Source organism: Nomascus leucogenys, chromosome 7b (genome assembly GCF_006542625.1).
Source record: "Nomascus leucogenys isolate Asia chromosome 7b, Asia_NLE_v1, whole genome shotgun sequence".
Taxonomy (NCBI): Eukaryota; Metazoa; Chordata; class Mammalia; order Primates; family Hylobatidae; genus Nomascus; species Nomascus leucogenys.
Genome location: NC_044387.1, coordinates 81,474,670 through 81,493,449, shown reverse-complemented (window position 1 = coordinate 81,493,449; position 18,780 = coordinate 81,474,670).

The window sequence follows — 18,780 nt, the reverse complement described above, 5'->3', positions numbered from 1 at the left end:
TTTTGTAAGTAAAACCTTTTGTTTTCATATTTGCCATGAAGCACTACAAGCTATAGATCCCTGTAAGAAAGTGAACTATATATTTTATATATCTGTGCATTCATATATTGGCCATATCTATATTGAGATAAGCTCCAGCTAAGGCAAATATCAGAGCCAATTTAAACTGGTTTGGATAAAGACCCTATGTGATTTTCAAATTTGGGATTATAGTTGATAATAGTGTTTGTGAGAACTCTGAATATAAATACTATTATAAATTATGTATAATGGAAACACAGTGGCTTCTGATATAGATCTGTATTTCTCACTTAAAAGACACTGAATAGTTTTTACCTAGAGAGCCAAAATAATAATACCTTTTATGGGCAAGTCTAGAGCTTCCTCTATTTTGGGAACTACTTATTTTATACCTCTTTGCCTGATCCTTTTACTTAATTACTTGAAGTCATTGATATTTCCTTATGAACTCATGCAGAATTTTCATGTTCGATGTTTTCATACATTGACTCCTAAATAAAAATTTGCTCCTCTCCAGCATACACCTGGAAATTCTTGCTTCCCATGTTACTGGTTAGTGACTACAGCCACATGAGACAGGAGCCTTCTGGCTCTCTCTGGCCTGACTGTGCTGTGTCTGTGTTCTGTATGGTGAATAATGAGAAAATATTAAACAACTCAATAGGTGGGAAGTCACCTCCTGCCTGTAGTCATATTTGAAAAAAGGATATCCTATTGTATAGTATTATTAAACATCCTCCAAACAGACATACTCCTGAGGCATTTTTAAGATTTCATGTTCTATATATAATAGAAATTTGCTGAAAACAATAGTCATGTAAAATATTTCCATGAACATTTTTTCCATTTACATATATAAATTAAAAAGAAATCGTAATTTGTTTATTCTATTTACAACAATCAATTTCAACTATTTTGATACTTTTCTAAGCATGTAGAAATAATTTAATACCCAATATTCAATATCATTTTATCAATAATTCAAATAATGATATAAATTTGCTTTTCCTCCAGCAATTACAAAAGAAGCAAATTTGTTTCACTGAATTTATTACATTTTTCTTGATTAGTAATAGTCTGAAACATTAGAGTAGACATAAAAGCATATCTTTACAGACCCTGTCACATTATTTTAAAAAACAAGACTTTGTAATATACAAAATAATATTTTATAGAATGCTATTGAAAGCATTTTTCTAATTTTATATCATTTGTCAAAAATAACGTGTTAAAAATGCCAGAAATTCAGCTACTTTTTTTTAGTGTATTTTTTAAATTATTATTATTATTATACTTTAAGTTTTAGGGTACATGTGCACAATGTGCAGGTTTGTTACATATGTATCCATGTGCCATGTTGGTGTGCTGCACCCATTAACTCGTCATTTAGCATTAGGTAAGCTGGAGTGCAATGACATGATCTCGGCTCACTGCAACCTTTTCCTCCCAAGGTGCAAGCCATTCTCCTGTCTCAGCCTCCCAAGTAGCTGAGGTTGCAGGCATGCACCACCATGCCTGGCTAATTTTTGTATTTTTAGTAGAGACAGGGTTTCACCATGTTGGCCAGGCTGGTCTCAAACTCCTGACCTCAGGCGATCCACCCGCCTCGGCCTCCCAAAGTGCTGGGATTACAGGAGTGAGCCACTGTGCCTGGCCCAAGTATTTCATGTCTGGAAAATTAGAGACCCCATTTCTACTCCTGTATTTCTGCAACATGTTACAAGAAGAATGGAACCTGCGCAATCTTCTATCCACAGACTTCCATAACATTTGGTTTGCTCTGAGCTATAAACAGAGCTACTCTCAGGGCACTGAATGTAAGAAAGAGAAGGAAATAGCACTCTCCCTGTGGATTTTTTTTTTTTTTTTTTTTGGCAGTATCTCTCCAACAGCAACATATAACAACTGCTTCCAAGAGATTGTTGCCAGTTCTAACACTGCAAGCTCAGAATCTCTTCTCAGTGACAGGCCTCAGTGTGTCCCTGCTGGTCTTAACCTCATACATGTTATGTTTCTTTTGTGGTGGCAGTGTAGTCACAGGAAATCCATTCTTAGGAGCTCCAGTCATGATCATGTGGACCTTTTCACCTTGGTATTCATAGCAACTCATGTGTTATTCCTCTAGAAGGGCAGGAAAAAGTGAGCTGCTGGGATTTGGTGATAACATTTTTCTTCCCCTAGAACCAAGGAGAGTCAATGTTTCCTATTACTAATCTGTGGGTTACTCAATTTTTCTTTTTCCCACTCGAGTTATGTCAATACTTTTTTACTGCTTCCCTGTGCTAAATGTCCTCTCTCTAAAATATCTAGAATCATTTCTATTCATCGACTGGATGTTTATTACATGATACAATAGGTAGTGCAATAAAAGGACTCAAATATAATAGGAGATTTGTTCTGAAATGCCTTGGACAAAATAAAACAACGATCATAGAAAGGTGAGTTTGGTCAGTTGCTATGCCACTGGTGTTTATATGTCTATTAATCTATTCATATTGCATAGATTTATTTAAAACACCTATCTCGAGGAGCCCAGATATTTTCAAGAAGACAAAAATTATATAGGAGATTTCAAATTTGATTTTGTTTCATTAGCCAAAAGTTATCTAGTGAATAATTATGAACGGAGATCTAAATTCATGCTTAATATTAAAAATTTATCAAATTGTGTGTGTATAAAAGTATAGTTATATCAATGTTGCACTTTAAATACTTTAAAATTTTATTTTAATAACAAAAATAGCACATACTATCTTTAGATTTAATATAAAAATTTGAAAGGGAAAAAAAAATCCTAAATGGAGCCACCTCTTGTGTTAAGCCCGTATTTCAGCAAGGACTGCTAAGCACTTTAAGGCAAACTGGCTGTTTATTAAAGCTTAAAATGTCAGACTTAAGAAGTAAATAAAACGTGAGAGTTCCAAAATAAGTTTAGATCACTGGTCTACTGAACAAAGAGACAAAATAATTAGTTGTACAAATATTCAGCCTCTTTTTACCGTAGGCCTAATTTGAGTAAAAGATGCTATGTTGTTTAGGTTTACTTGTATAGAATGTTAAATCAATGAGCTCATTCAGACTACCACTTGCTACTTCAACTCAGTATTTCATGACGGCAATAGCAGTTCAGAGAGTTGGGGTTTCATTGAAGAGTCTCATTATAAGAACTGTTTTTATTTATATTGGAGGATTTTGATGTTACTTTCCTTATTAGCTGACAGTAAAAATGCATGGTAGATTTAAACATACGAATTACTGTAAACCATGTCAAATTACTTCAAAGGCCATCATATTCTATAAACACAGACCTAAGTTGTTTATTATATCTTAATAAATACTTAGGAAATCCTTTAAATTCTACATGTAGTTACTGTTCCAGACATTCAGAATCACTCTGTTCAAGAGTATAATGATAAAAATTAGATTGGTTATTTTTATTTTCTGTGAGAATAATTTTGTGAGAGGTTTGGGTCAATTGTTTTGTGATATAAATAAAGAGTTTTAATCCTTATATAAAACATTTAGTTTTTCTCTCTCTACTTGACCCTAACTTCATCACTAGTAGTATGAAAAAATAAACAGAAATAAATAAATAAACAGAAATGTGTAGTATTATAAATTTAGTATCAACTCCAATTTCATATTTTACCATGCTCCAAGAACCTATCAATTTATCCATCCATCTTTCCATGAACAAGGAAGAGAGATACTTCAAAATGAAGACACTTCAAGTTTTCTGAAATTATTTATGAGTAATAAAATATTTTTATTATACCAGAGGCTGCTTAAAAAAACAAAAATATCATTTTTTTACTTCTGAATATATTATGGAAATATAACATTACTGCTTTATCAGCAATGTCTTATTTTTGCACACATTGAAACTTTAAACTTTAAAGGCTGAAACTGCTGTCTGATTCTTAATGAACTAAGTACCTCTGAAACTTGTTTAAATAAGAATAATTTAAAATAATAATATACAATCTGAATAATACATTGACATTTAACCATCAAAGTATGACATTTCTGTTACATGGATAATTTTTTGAAAAAATCAACTCTTATACATTTTGTGGTACACTATTCTTTTCTGCCATGATAATTTCTTTTCCAGATCCTGTAGAAACATTTTTAATTCATAGTATGTTTGGATGTTATGATGCCTGATTGGGTCTTACGAATTAGCACTACAAACATTACCTATTGTTTAAAGAAAATCAGTTTAAACATAAAACTTACACAATATTATCTTTATTACTGAAGTGTTATTACTTATTATATTATACCTTATATTATAACTATATGTAATATAATCTTAAATATAATATAATGATATATATTATATATTATATGTAAATATGTATAAAATATAGAATATATATATGAGCTAAAGAGCAAAATTCCAGAGGCACCAAGAAATTTTTAGTCATAAACATTGATATAAAATAGAACATTAGGAACATTTAATGATATTCTTAAATCTTCAATCAGGAACATTTTTATCTCTGTTATACTATATTATTCCAAGTATCATCACCTCTTTACTGCTTTCATTCTTGACATCTCACTTTTCCTGATAGTCCATTCTCAGCATGATAGCCCAAGAAAGCTGTCGATCATATCGATCACTGTTTAGAGCTCACATGACATATCTTCTGATGAGGTCTAAGTTGTATCCCAATTCCTTTATATATTATGCTTTAATCTCAATTAAATATTGTTCAACTTCAGAATATGTTTGATTTCAGAAAATCTAATCTACTGTAGGTTGTATAAATTTAAGGGAAATTATTTCAGAATTTAAGATAACTTATAAAATCATTTGGGATGCTCAAGAAAACAAATTTCTGGGAATGAGTCCCAAATCACACCATAAATCTCAGATGCAAAAAGCATTTTTCTCATGGCACCACCAAGAAACTTAAGACAGAAGGATAAAAATTAACTAAAGGAAAATGAGCATCTAGAATGTTCAAGACAATATCAAACAATGTAACATATGTGTAATTGGAGTCCAAACAAGAGATGAGAAATGTTGTGTGTTAAAAACTTTTTTATAAAAGTGAAAGCTAAAAATTTTCTAAATTTAACAAAATTTACATTTTGAACTACTGAAACAAGTAGCTCCCCAAAATCCAAGTAGGATAAATGGACACATAGTGCTCAAATTATTGAAAATCTCAGACAAGACAAAAAAAACTGAAAGAATTCAAAGTTTAGGGAAGGGACAAGAGGTACATTATGCATAAGAAATGAAGATAAGAATTATAATTTCTCATCAAAAATAATGGAAGCTAAAATTACTGAGTGGCTATCCACAAGGAACTAAAAAACAAGAAATAATTTCTGTCAGTTTAGAATTAAATATCCATCAATATAACTCTCAAAAACAAGAGTAAATTTGAAAGACGTTATGATAAATAAAGTCTTGGAGAGTTTGACCCTAACAAGCTTGTGCTACAAGGATGAAGGAAAATGATACCAGATTGAAATTTGGATCTACACATAGGAATAGAGATCAAAACAAGTGTAAGAAAGAGGAAAAATATAAAAGTTTGTATTTTTAAATTTCATAATTTATTTAAAAGTACTTGTGCAAACAGAAATAACAGTACTATAAGATGAGGTTGTAACATTTGAGGAGGGAAAGATATGGCAACAATCATAAGGATGAGAAAGACAGGTAGACAAAATTATACTGCTGTACATTTATTACAGTTGTGAAGTGAAAGCATGCATCATGAATTGTGTAGTGTGAAATGTCTAATGTGAAGGAGAGAGAACAAAGCAGCAAGTCCAAAGTTTAGGTGGAAATCTTGAAATGTGAAGAAGGATAATGTCCACCCTGATTAGACAGATCAGTTAAGGATTCATATTGTTAGCACTAGAGCAACAACTAAAAATAAAAAATAGGTATAGCTACAAAAGTAATGGACAGAAAATTAAACAACAACCAAAAACAATGCAGCATAGCAGAAGCAAAGAAACAATAGCAACAATTAAAAAGTAAAAACCAATGGGATAACCAATATAGTGATAATAAAGTTATTTATTATTTATATGGAATAAACAAAAAAATCAAAATATATGTGGGTATAAGGACAGAACATCAAAATAAGGACAGGATATCAAAATTCAGGTAAGAATAAGTGACAGAAATAGAAAAATCCAAAATCACGGAGGAGATTTTGTCATCAGTTTCTCAAGAATTGATGGAATAAACAATAAATCAATAAATAGAAGAACTAACAACACAATCAACCAACTTGACCCAATTGACATTTTCAGAGCATTACACTCTACAGAGTCCCTGTTCTTTTCAACTGGTTTTTATCAGAAATTCTTCTGAAACAAGGAAATCTCATGTATAATGATAAAACTTATTGCCTGACTAGGAGAAGTTAACTGCAAAAGGACACATACATTTTCTGGGAATATGTAAATATTCCATGCGTTAACTTTATGATATGCACATTATAACAATAAAATTGACTGAAAAAAGAAGCTGCTACAGGATAAATCAGGAGGTCACACCTTCAGCAGTTGTCTCAAAACCAGACAGTATGAAGTGTAATCTCCATACACAATATGGATGTTTTATTTAGTGTTTCTCCACCCCCTAAATTAATTTTTGCTAAATTTATGGTATATATGAGTTTAACTAACAAAGATAAGTAAAATCAACAGAATCCTAGGTTCAACTTTACTTAAGAATCTCAGTTTTTACCCTCTTAGTTACTGTAGCAAAAAAACATATTAGAAGTTGAGCACAACTATACAATACCCTTCATAATTGGATGCCTATTCATTGTTCAAATGTTCAGATCCTTCAGATACATCTCACAGACTCTTATCTAACACTCATGTACTATTGGGATTTCAGCTTAAATGTCACTTCCACAGATAATTGTGATAGCCAATAATATTAATCATGTTTCCCCTTTACACCTTTACAAAACTCTACTTCTCCTTTAAAACAATCATTTCAATCCCAATTTAAAAATAAACATCAGCCTCCCTCACCAATCTGTTAACTATATGAAAGTAGTTTTCCCTGTTAATCAATAAAACCATGCTTTACTGCATTTCTTGGAGGGCTCTGCATAGATTTGTTGAGTGAGTAATTATTGACTACTGATCATGGAAGAATACAAAAATAACATAGTGAGTAAAACATAATTGCATAGTAGTCAACATAAATCAGGAGGTAATGTTTTCTGACTAAGTGTAGATTATAAATCTCTCTAATTTCAATAATTAGTCTTTAATAGACTTATACAAAGGGTGTGTTGAGTAGTTCAGTTATAAGACTGTGATATAAATAATAAACTATGATCTAATAAAAGGAATGTACACTCTGGATGATTCAATGTAGAGCTGAGAATCATATGGAGTCTGAAAGATAAAAAAAGCAAAACTATAGCAGCAGAAAACAGGTATACTTAAGGGTTAGCTGTGTGCTTGACTACAAAAAGGCAGAAGGGGACATTTTAGCCTACTGGGCATTTTCTATAAGTTGGTTTTGCTGGTAATTATATGACTGTATGCATTTGTCAAAACTCATAGAACTGAACATTAAGGAGGGAAACGTTTACTTTGTGTAAATATCTTAATAAATCTGACTTGGAAAAATAAAACAAAACAAATAAACCAAAATTGGCTTGTTCCCTGTAATTGCAAGAGGGTTTGAAATGTGATAACTTTAATTATTAAATTAAATGTTTTAATCCATTATTAACCCATTTTATAAAATATTTTTAACCTCTATAATATAACAAAATATTTTTTGTTATTTAGATCTTAAATTTACTATGAACAGAGGATGTAATTTTGCATTTTTATGCATGCTTCATGGTCAGTCTGTGTTAATGTTCCATTTTTATTATAAAGAGATTAACTCTCTTATTTTTCATATCTATAGACCTTATGTCTATAAAGCCACACTTGTTAATTATGTTATTAAAATTTGCACATACTTTCTTACTTGCTTTAACTGTCAGGCAAATCAATTACTGAGAAAAGTTTATTGAAGTGAGGAACTAGGATGCGAGAATTTTTCAGCTTCTTTGCAATTCAGCCAAATGCACTTTTATGTATTTAGAAGATAACTGATCATATGTAGAAACTTTGAACTGTTTATATTTTAAGTGTATTTTTTAAAATAAATAAATGCTGATACTGTGATAGTCTGAAGAATGCTTCCCCTTCCCTAAAAATATACATGTCCTAACTCTAGAAATTGTGAATGTTTCTGAATCTGGAGAAAAAAAGGGCAAAGTAAGATCTTTGGTAAATGAGAAAAAGTTAGGAATATTGATAAGAGGCTGACCTTGAAGACTGGAGCAATGTAGCCACAAGCCAAGGAATACTGACAGCCACCAGAGGCTGGAAGAGACAAGAAATTGATTGCTTCTGAGAGCCTCCAAAGGCAATGGGATGTTGCTGGCACCTTGATTTCAGCCGAGTCAAATTCATTTCAAAGTTCTGGCTTCCAGAGCTGTGAGTGAATAAATTTCGGTTGTTTTTAAGCCATGAAATTTCTGATAAGTTACTAGAGCAGCCACAGGAAACTAATGTAAACAGATAAGTCTCTTACTTCTGTGTTTTTCCCCCCAACCATATTAGTCTTTTTTAGCTGATATTAGCTGTACTATAGTTCCTAAAAGACTATACATTGAAGTTGTTTTTCCAACCTTTGAATTTCAGTTTATCTGTGTTCCTATGACTTTTTTTGTTTTTTGAAGGGGTTTGTAGTTGGGTTCTAATCTAATGGCATCCTTTATCATTTAGCTGTCTTGATTATTCTGCTAGCATTGAACATGGTTATAAATATTATTTGGGCTGATTCTATTGTCTTTATTTTGTGCTATTAGTACTGCATTTTTAAAAAATTTTCTTTTGTCTTTGTTCCCCTTGACTTCACATGAATTAAGTAACGTTTTCCTTTTCTATTTCTTATTTATTTTGTAGGATGTTAAACACTCAGTGATCATGATGAGAATTTAAAAATAAATTATCGAACTCGAAATTTAACATTTACTAACTTTATGTACAATAAGGATCTTAAAGTATTTTATTTTCAGTAATATCCTTTTGATTTAGATGCTTTTTAAATTGATATTATTTTTACTATTAATAATTCAAATTAAAAAATATATATTTATTTTACATAATCAATTTAATTAAGTTTTATCCTTTCCTTGGTCTTTTTTTCCTAGATGTCAAATCTTACTTATTGCATCTTTTTGGATGTCAGATATTCTTTCAGAAGGACATCTTTCAGCATTTCCTTTAATAAGGATATGTTGATATTACTTTATTTCATATTTATTTGATCAGAAAACAAATGTTCCTTATTCTTTAAACGATAAAAAGAAATAAATGCATAAATATAAGTTGAAATTTATTTTCTGTCAATACTTAGTTGACATTATTTTATTATTCTATTTTCCATCATTGTTGGTGACATTTAGTTTAAATGCAATTTTTTGAAAATAAAAACTTCTGAGTCCATTGTATGATTTTCTCCTTATCTATGATGTCTTTTGTTCCTACAAAGAGGTTAGTGTGCTTCTTTACTCTTTGCACTATTCAGAAATTATTTTCTCCTCTAACCACACCAATTCTAGCTTTGTTTGATCTCTATTAGAATTTTGGATCCAGGCTCCTATTTCCTTTTGGCTTCTCTATTTCAATAGCTTTATTAAATATTTATTAAATGTTTATATCATTACATTTCAGTTACACTATCATCATTCCACTTAGATATTTTAATATTGTGTTCACCTTATTTTGCTACCTTTTACTATAATCATGGGTTCTTTTTGCTAATTCACTTGACACTTTGGTAATTTACTTTGGTAAATGGACTCTAAGTATTTTCCATATGAGCTTAACGATTACTACCAATTGTGATCTTTATAAGTCTGAATACAATTTACACTACCAGATGAATGGTAGTTTGTGTGGGATTCTTGTATTGGTAAGTTGTGCTCTGGTTAAATGCATCATACAGGATCTACTAGCACCTTTTTATGGTTATTATTTGAGAGAGGAAGTTGTAAGAGGGAGAGAATTGTAGACCTGTGTTTAGCCTGTTAACTTCAGAGATTATCTTTCTTTGTCCCTCAGAAGAGGAACGTATTCTTTACTTTTATTACTTTTTGAGGTTCTGTGGAGATTCATATTATTTATAAGATACATGGTGAGTTTTGGATAGTAATTAGTTCAATTTTGTTAATAACACTTTATAATTTAGGATTTTTAAGTAAGTGTGGGAAGCACAGTGAACAAACATATAAAATATCCAAAAAATGTACCCTTTAGCATTCTTGATGTAATGCAAATTCAAATTCCAAAGTTTAGTGCAGTGTTATGGATGCTCTTCATTTTAATATGTTAATAGGAACATTTGCATATGCACTGTTGGCACTCTGGAGTTTTTTCTTGCCTAATTTAGCAACATAAGTGGCAAAATAGCATAATAGAAACTTTTCAAGGAATTTTCAAAAGTGTGTATAGAATGCTTTTATTAACGAATAAGCCACAATCAGAAATCTCTTGTGGTGGTAGCTTTCCCCTAGTTGACTATGAAAGCCAAATCAGCTGGTAACACATGCAGGAAGACAGGACACTGTTTTGCCACTTAGGTAAGTTTCTAATAGAGATTTGGGTCCTACATATGAGCAGAGATCACATAAATTTAACTTCAGCTAACATTTATTAGGTGATCATTTTGTCCATATTATTATTTAAATGTGTAATGTAAACATATGCATTTTATCACATAAGTTATATTGATATATAAAACAATTCAATCTATGCAGCCTTAGAGATTGTTCATTTTTAAAATGATACACAATTATCCATATCCAAATATGCAAATAAATTTTAGTAGACAGCTTCTAAAATGGCCCCCAATAGTCTCAGCCTCCTAAAATTTACGTCCTTGTGTAATCTCTATGTCTTGAATGTGAGTTGGACCTAATGCCTTCCTTCTAGTGTCTCTGGCAAAAATGATTGATTTGAGATTAGATTACAAAAAACTGTGACTTTCATTTTGCTTCTCTCTCTCTCTCTGTTGTTGTTTTGAGAGAAGCAAGCAGCACTGTTGGGAATAGGCCCACATGGCAAGAAAGCAGGTAGATAACAGGTAACAGCCCAATGATCACATTTGGAAGTGGTGCTTTCATACATCAAGTCTGAAGATGACTCCTGCCCTGGTTAACATCTCCACTGCAACCTTGTGAAAGATCTTGAGTTAAAGGTACCTAACTAAACGGTGCTATTTACTGATCCACAGAATCTTCAATATAACAAATGTGTGTTGTTTTAATTCACAATATTTTGGGGTAATTTGTTATGAAACTATAATGATTAATAATTACCTGATAATATATGCATTAAAATATAACTTACGATGCTTTTTGTTGTCAATATTAATTTTTAGCCATTTCTGTATTTGAAAAATTTATATTTTTTCATAAATCTTGAAAAAGTATTATTTTATTAGTTTACAACTATTTGTAATAACATATCATGACAAAATATATTCCAGCTTGGTTTTTGCAAACAATGTCAAAAGTGTTTGCTTACAGGGAAGATTAAAATATTATCTTCCACTTCCATTCATTTTTATCAACCGTTAGTCAAAATTAAAGTAAATATATTTTGGCTATGGATTTGCTTATTTTTATTTTCAAAATGATATGAGGATTTGGAGGATTATGCATTTTATTCATAGATCCAAATTGCTTCATATATTATTGGTTAATTTCTCTTCCTACAAAATATTTATCTTAATTTGGTTTCTCAACAAGTCTGCTTTGCTGTCATTAAGAGGCATTATACATTTAATTTATAATTGCACTATTAGCATATGAAATCAAAGGATAAGAACAATTCTATAAACTACACATTGATATTCTATTGTTCAAGAAGCAAATTCAAAAGTAGTTCAGTTCGATACTTCATGCTTACACAAAAATGGTATTGAATGCATCACACATGATATAATCTAGTAGAGTCTAATTAATTTAAATGAGAAACAAAGCAAAAACTCAGTCCAGATATTAGAAGTAAACATAAAAACAATCCAGTCATTTTATAGTCTAATTTGTTCTGGAAAGTAGTTGCAGAAAATTTTAATCATTAGAAGATACAAATAACATAAGCATTGACTGATAGGGTAGAGAACATATCCAAATTAAAAAGAGTTATAATATGTTAGGGATATGAGCATGTGGGAGGACTGAAAATTTATTACAACTGATTATAATTCAACATCAATTAGAACATTATTTTTGGTGTGATGATCAGTCTTTACAATTCAGGCTTATAATGAAGGTGTGTAGGCCTGAATATGTCTTTGTCCATCTTCATCATAAAAAGCTGTTTCTACATCAAATGCATAGAACAATTGAACCAGATTGTTTAACAATTACTTTGGGAAAGTTTTTGACTTCAGTAGGGGAGAATGGTCCTAGAGGTGGTAAGACCTTGATACTTGAGACTGGGAAGAATGAGAGGATATCTATGCTTTCTGTAACTGGCGACTCCAGTGATTTCCTAATACATAGTAGTGGGGGCAAAAAGGTCAGAGAACACTGGCCACATAGAGGATTTAGATTAAACAATGTGTAAAGCATTTCTTTAGATATGCACTGTATTTGATATGAATATTGTACATGTAATGTGTAGCATTGTTAAAAATGAAAAATAGCAGATAGAAAATATTTGATTGCACAAACATGTTCAGAATTAGTTGTTAATGATATTTATTATTTATCAAGTAATTATGTAGCATAATAAAATTACTTTAAAAATCAAGAAGCATAAAAGTTATATACTCACATTTAAAGAAAAAAAAGTGTACCTTTATTTGAAAAATAGGGACAGAAGGTATTTATTTCAAATTATAAAGTGCACAGCTTATCCATAGCTTTTTGCTTTAAACTAGTCAGAAGCAATCACATTTTAGTTAGGTCAATTCAACATGCATTACAAACAGTATTTTTTATTGAATTAAGTTGATAAAAGTTTTACTGGATTTTCTCTATGCTTATTTATCATATTTTCATATTCTTTAAAGTTGAAATTTTCACTGTCCTTCAGAAGACTTTGGGTATGTCAACAGCATATTTTTATTGCGTTTCTTTATTAATTTCCATGGATATCTGCATAAAAGGCATAAGTAAGTGAAATGAATGAACTAAATAATACAACTAGCACAGTAAAACTGGGCTCACAATTCAAAGAAATATCCTCCAAGTAAAGACAAAAGACAGCATAAAAAATGACAATAAATATAACAAAAATGTTACCAGGGTTAATACTCATAACTTCATCTAAATAAATATATTCTTCCTTCAGTCTTGGATTCTACCAAGAGTGAAGTGTCTTAAATGCCATGTTTAATTATAGACAGAAATAAGAGTACAGAAAGGTATTTTTGATAATAAAGAAACATCAACATGGCAGATCTTGTGTTTCCTGGCCCTCCACTCAGCAGCTGAAAGCCATATAGAGTTTGCATCTCCCAAGCTCCCACACAACAACAGAGAGCCACTCAGACACAGTGACTTATGGTCCTCAACTTAGACACAAAACAAGATCACTCTAGGGATTTTCTAAACCTCTACCCAATGGCAGAAGTCATCTAGGATAACTGCCTCTAGGCCTTCCAAGCAATGGCAGAAGCTGAATCAAACCTGGGGTCTTTTGACTCCCAACCAAGCTGTAGGAAGCCCCCCCATACCCCATGACATTAATATTCCTCAAATTTGTATATATATATTTTTAAAATCTATATGAAAATGTCAATAAGGGTTTTTTTGTAGATATAGAAAAGATTATTCTAAAATTTATATTGGAAGATATGAACAATGCAATACTTAATGTAATCTTGTAAAATACATATGTAGTGGAAAGAATCACTCCACTCAATAATAAGTCATAATATCTAGCTAAAATAATTAAGTTAATGTGGTGTTAATGTAGGGATAGACACACAGATAAATGAAACAGAATAGATAACCCCCAAAACAAAATGAAACAAACAGTTACAACTAATTTTTGAATAAATGTGCCAAAGCAATTCAATGGAAGTATGATAACCTTTTTGACAATTGGTTCTGGAGCAACCAATTCCGAACATATTTGTGTAATCAATCTAATACTTTCTTATATCTGCTATTTTTCATTTTTAGCAATGCTACACATTACATGTACATTCATAGGCCTGATAGATATAGAGAGATAGATAGATGATAGATAGATAGATAGATAGATAGATAGATAGATAGATAGATAGATAAAAATAGAAGAACCATATCTTGAATTAAGTCTCAGATTTTACTTAAGAATTAACTCAAAATAGGTTTTTTTTATGGAATATGTCGAAACTGTTACACTTTAAAATTTTAGAAAAAAAGTAGTATGAAATTTCTATGAGGAAAGCTAACAAAAAATCTCTGATAAAAGAAACCAAAGAACGAAGTAGTTACAGAGGTATTCCATGTTCATGGATAGAAAGATTCAATATTATTAAGATATCTGCTGTTCCCAACTTGATCTGTAGAATCAGTGCATTCTAAATTAAAATATGACCAATTTATTTTTTGGCATACTGACAAACTTATTTTAATGTTTATATGGAAATGCAAAAGACCCAGAATAGGCAATACACTATCAAAGTAGAAAAATAAAGCCAGAAGACTGACATTATCCAACTTCAAAGCTTACTATACAGCTGTAGTAAGAAAGGCAATGTGGTGCTGGTGAAAGGAAACACAAATAGATGAAAAAAAAAAAACAAAATAGAAAGATTAACAAAAAATAACCTTTTGATGCGCACAAAAACTTGAATGACTCTCCACAGGTTTACGCTGATTGAAAAAACCTATTATCAGTAGGTAACATACTGCATAATTTCATTTGTGACATTTTTATTGTGGTTAAATACACACAACATAAAAATAGCATTTTTAAGCATGCAGTTCTGTAGCACTAAGTACATTATTGTGCTATCATGAGCCCCATTCATCTTCAAAACTTTTTCCTCTTCCCCATCTGAAATTGTGTACCTATTAAGGATGAATTCCTTACTCTTGCTTCCTCCAGCCTGTGGCAACCACTATTCTGTTTTCTGTCTTTATGTATTTGACTCCTCTAGATACCTCATATAAGTGGAATCCCAATATTTTTTCTTTTGTGATCAAGTTATTTCTCTTGACATAATGTCCTCAAACTTAATCCATATTGCTACATTTGTCATTGATTTCATTCTTTCTTAAGGCTAATATTTTATTACATACACATCATATTTTGTCTTTCCATTCATTCATTTTGTAACATTTTCAGATGAAAAAAATAAAATTGTAAAAATGATTATTGGTTGGCAAGTGATAGGGATGAAAATAAGAGTGGGGAAGAAGCGGGTGCACTTTTATAAAAGGGTAACATCAGATATCCTAGTAGTGATTAAATTATTCTCTGTATTTTTAAGATGGGGTATATGCAAATGTCCAGTTTTGATAAAATTGTATGTAACTAAATATAAACACACATACTTAAATTTGTACATGTAAAACTGCACAAATCTGAATAAGATCAAAGCCAATATTCTAGCTGAGATCTCTGCCATAGTATTGTAAGATGCTATTATTAAAATAAATTGGATAAAATGTTTGTCTCTTCGTATTTATTCTTACAACTGCATGTGGATCCACTGTTATTTTAAAATGAAATGTTTAATTAAAAATAGGTAAATGTATAGAACTTGAAATGTCTCATATTATTTAGTATCATTGGGAGTATTCTTAATCACGGCATCTGCTAATGAAGCATCAGGATGAATCTGATAAAAATGATTGGTGAAAAACATCCAAATAAGACTTGAGATTAAAAGCTTTCATAGAGAAGAAGGCATTTGCAGCATATAGTAAAAGAAAAATTACTTAAGTAAAAAACGAAAGTGAGAAGATTGAGGCCATTTCAGGCAAAAACAATAACAAGAAGAAAAACATGCAGAGATAAACATGTTTTAATTGAGGGAAGTATAAATAGAATTGTCCATAGCTGATCAAGGAAAATAGAGAGGGATTTAAAAAAAAAAAAAAAAGAAAGAAAAGAGGTAGGTGATATAGAATATTTTGAATTAAATAAAAAAGACAATGTAATTCCTAAAAGCACTGATGGTGTGATTGGATTTGCAGCTTTTAAAAAAGCATGAAAGATGGTTTTAAAATGGTTTAGAATGAAAGCTGGAAGACCAGAAAGGAAGCTATTGAAATAAAACATCATAACATTATGCCTAGACAAAAGCAGTGGCAGTGGCGAGAGGGAGTCAGCAATGGGAATAATAAAAAATACTGAAGTAGGCCGGGCGCGGTGGCTCACGCTTGTAATCCCAAAACTTTGGGAGGCCGGGGCGGGCGGATCACGAGGTCAGGAGATCGAGACCATGGTGAAACCCCATCTCTACTAAAAATACAAAAAATTAGCCAGGCGGGGTGGCGGGCGCCTGTAGTCCCAGCTACTCGGAGAGACTGAGGCAGGAGAATGGCGTGAACCCGGGAGGCGGAGCTTGCAGTGAGCCGAGATTGCGCCACTGCACTCCAGCCTGGGCAACAGAGCGAGACTCCATCTCAAAAAAAAAAAAAAGAAAAATACTGAAGTAGAATCTAAGAGGGAGAAGGAGAGAGATTCTTTGAATTCACAGAAAGAGGAATAAGATCACATGTTATAGGTCATTGTATATAATCTTAAAAAGTAGAAATGTATACTCATAGCATCTTGTGTTCTGCAGTACAAAGTGAAGATGTTTGAACAATGCAGCAGAGAAAAATGCAAATGTTAAAGATCAGAAGAAAGTAACAAGCTGGCCAGGCACGGTGGCACTTTGGGAGGCTGAGGTGGATCATGAGGTCAGGAGTTCAAGACCAGCCTGGCCAACATGGTGAAACCCCATCTCTACTAAAAATACAAAAAACTTAGGCAACATTAAAGAATGGGTGACAGGCAAAACTCTGTCTCAAAAAAAAAAAAAAAAAAAAGAGTTAACAAGCCACACCTTCCAAAGATAAACACTATATTTTTCTATAATTAATGTAGTGCATCAACTCATAATGTAAATATTATTTTTTCTCAAATATTTAGCTCTGTTTGATTCTTTCAGAACATTAATCAGGCATCACCAGAAATAGAACTATGTAAATCTATGTGCAATCTATTGATTGTGTGGTCTCTGGCTTACTACATCGGTAAATAACACCCCTCCGCAATTCGACCTTCCAGGACTACCTCAATTGGACTCAATGACTGGCCTCTGAATTTTAGTATGTTCTGTGTTCCTGTGTTACTCTCATAATTCCCCACATTTTACTGAAGATATCTCCTTCTCCATGGAACTGACCATTTGTCTCCCCTACTTAGCTTCTGAGAGATAAAGAACAATTCAAATTCGTCTTGATATTTTTAGAAATTCATGACTCATTCAATAATAATCTTGAACCCAGCAGTTACTTCATTAACAAAAGACTAATTTCAATACCATAATTGTAAGAGGCTTCTAGCATGAAAACATATTTTCTGTATTCTGCCTACAACTTAAGGCATAGAAGGATATGATAAATTAAAGATACATGAGCTAACATTGTGGAAATTAATATATTGGAATTTCACCTCTTTTTGAAATTTTTAGAGAGGTTAGATATGCTTTACCTGGAGACTGTTGAAAAAATATATATTCTAAAAGCAACTGCATAATGTATGTATAATATTAGAGACCTTTACTCTATAAATTAGCAACTCCCAAGTATTGTTCCATACCTGCGAATGATTTATATATGTATTATTTACATAAAAATTAAAAATAGTATGAGTTAATATGTTTATATATACACATATATATATACATATATACACACATATATATATATATAGTGCTGACATATAGTACTAATTTGATACTGTATCTGAACATATTCCTACTAGGAAACCTTATCTACTATCCAGCTCAAATTAAAATATATATTCAAATGAATACAAATGCATTTCCTTAATAAAGTTTGTGATTACCTTAATAATTACTTTCCACGTATTTTTGCATTATGATACTTCAGTGGATACTTCCAGAAGTACATTTAAAATACCTTACTTTTCATTATAGAGTGAAAGGAACAAAATGAATGTTTCAAGTGAGATTACAATGTGCTCTGTGGTGGCAGCCGTGCTTAGAGAATCGCTAGGAGATAACAGAGCTCTCTCAAAAAGTTTAACTGATAGTTTTCTAAATCACGGTTAGTAAATTTCAAATGTGAGATTCAACGTAGGATAAAGTAATTTTAAAACTCATGCTTTCTGCTTTCCACAGTAGTTCCCACATAGAAGAAATCACAGTATCTATACAAAAAGCAGTGATTCCTGAGGCTCAGGCACTTGGACTTTGAAGCCAGGTGCTTCAAAGTGCTCAGTTCACCAGCAACTAGTGCAGGGAATCTGTGTGAGTATAATTTGTTCCTTTGACTGTATAATGGACATACTAAACGTAACTAATTCTAAGTGTGCTCTAAAAATTAAATAATATGATTATGTTGAGATCATAGCATTAGCTATTATAATCATGAAATTAACATATTTTAAGTTAATTCTGCCATTACTGTCATTATGAGTGTTTCAGAATATTCATAAAATTTATCTAACACTGTTTTTGTACATTGCTAGGGAAGAAGTTGTAAGCCTCCTAACCTTAAAGAATAA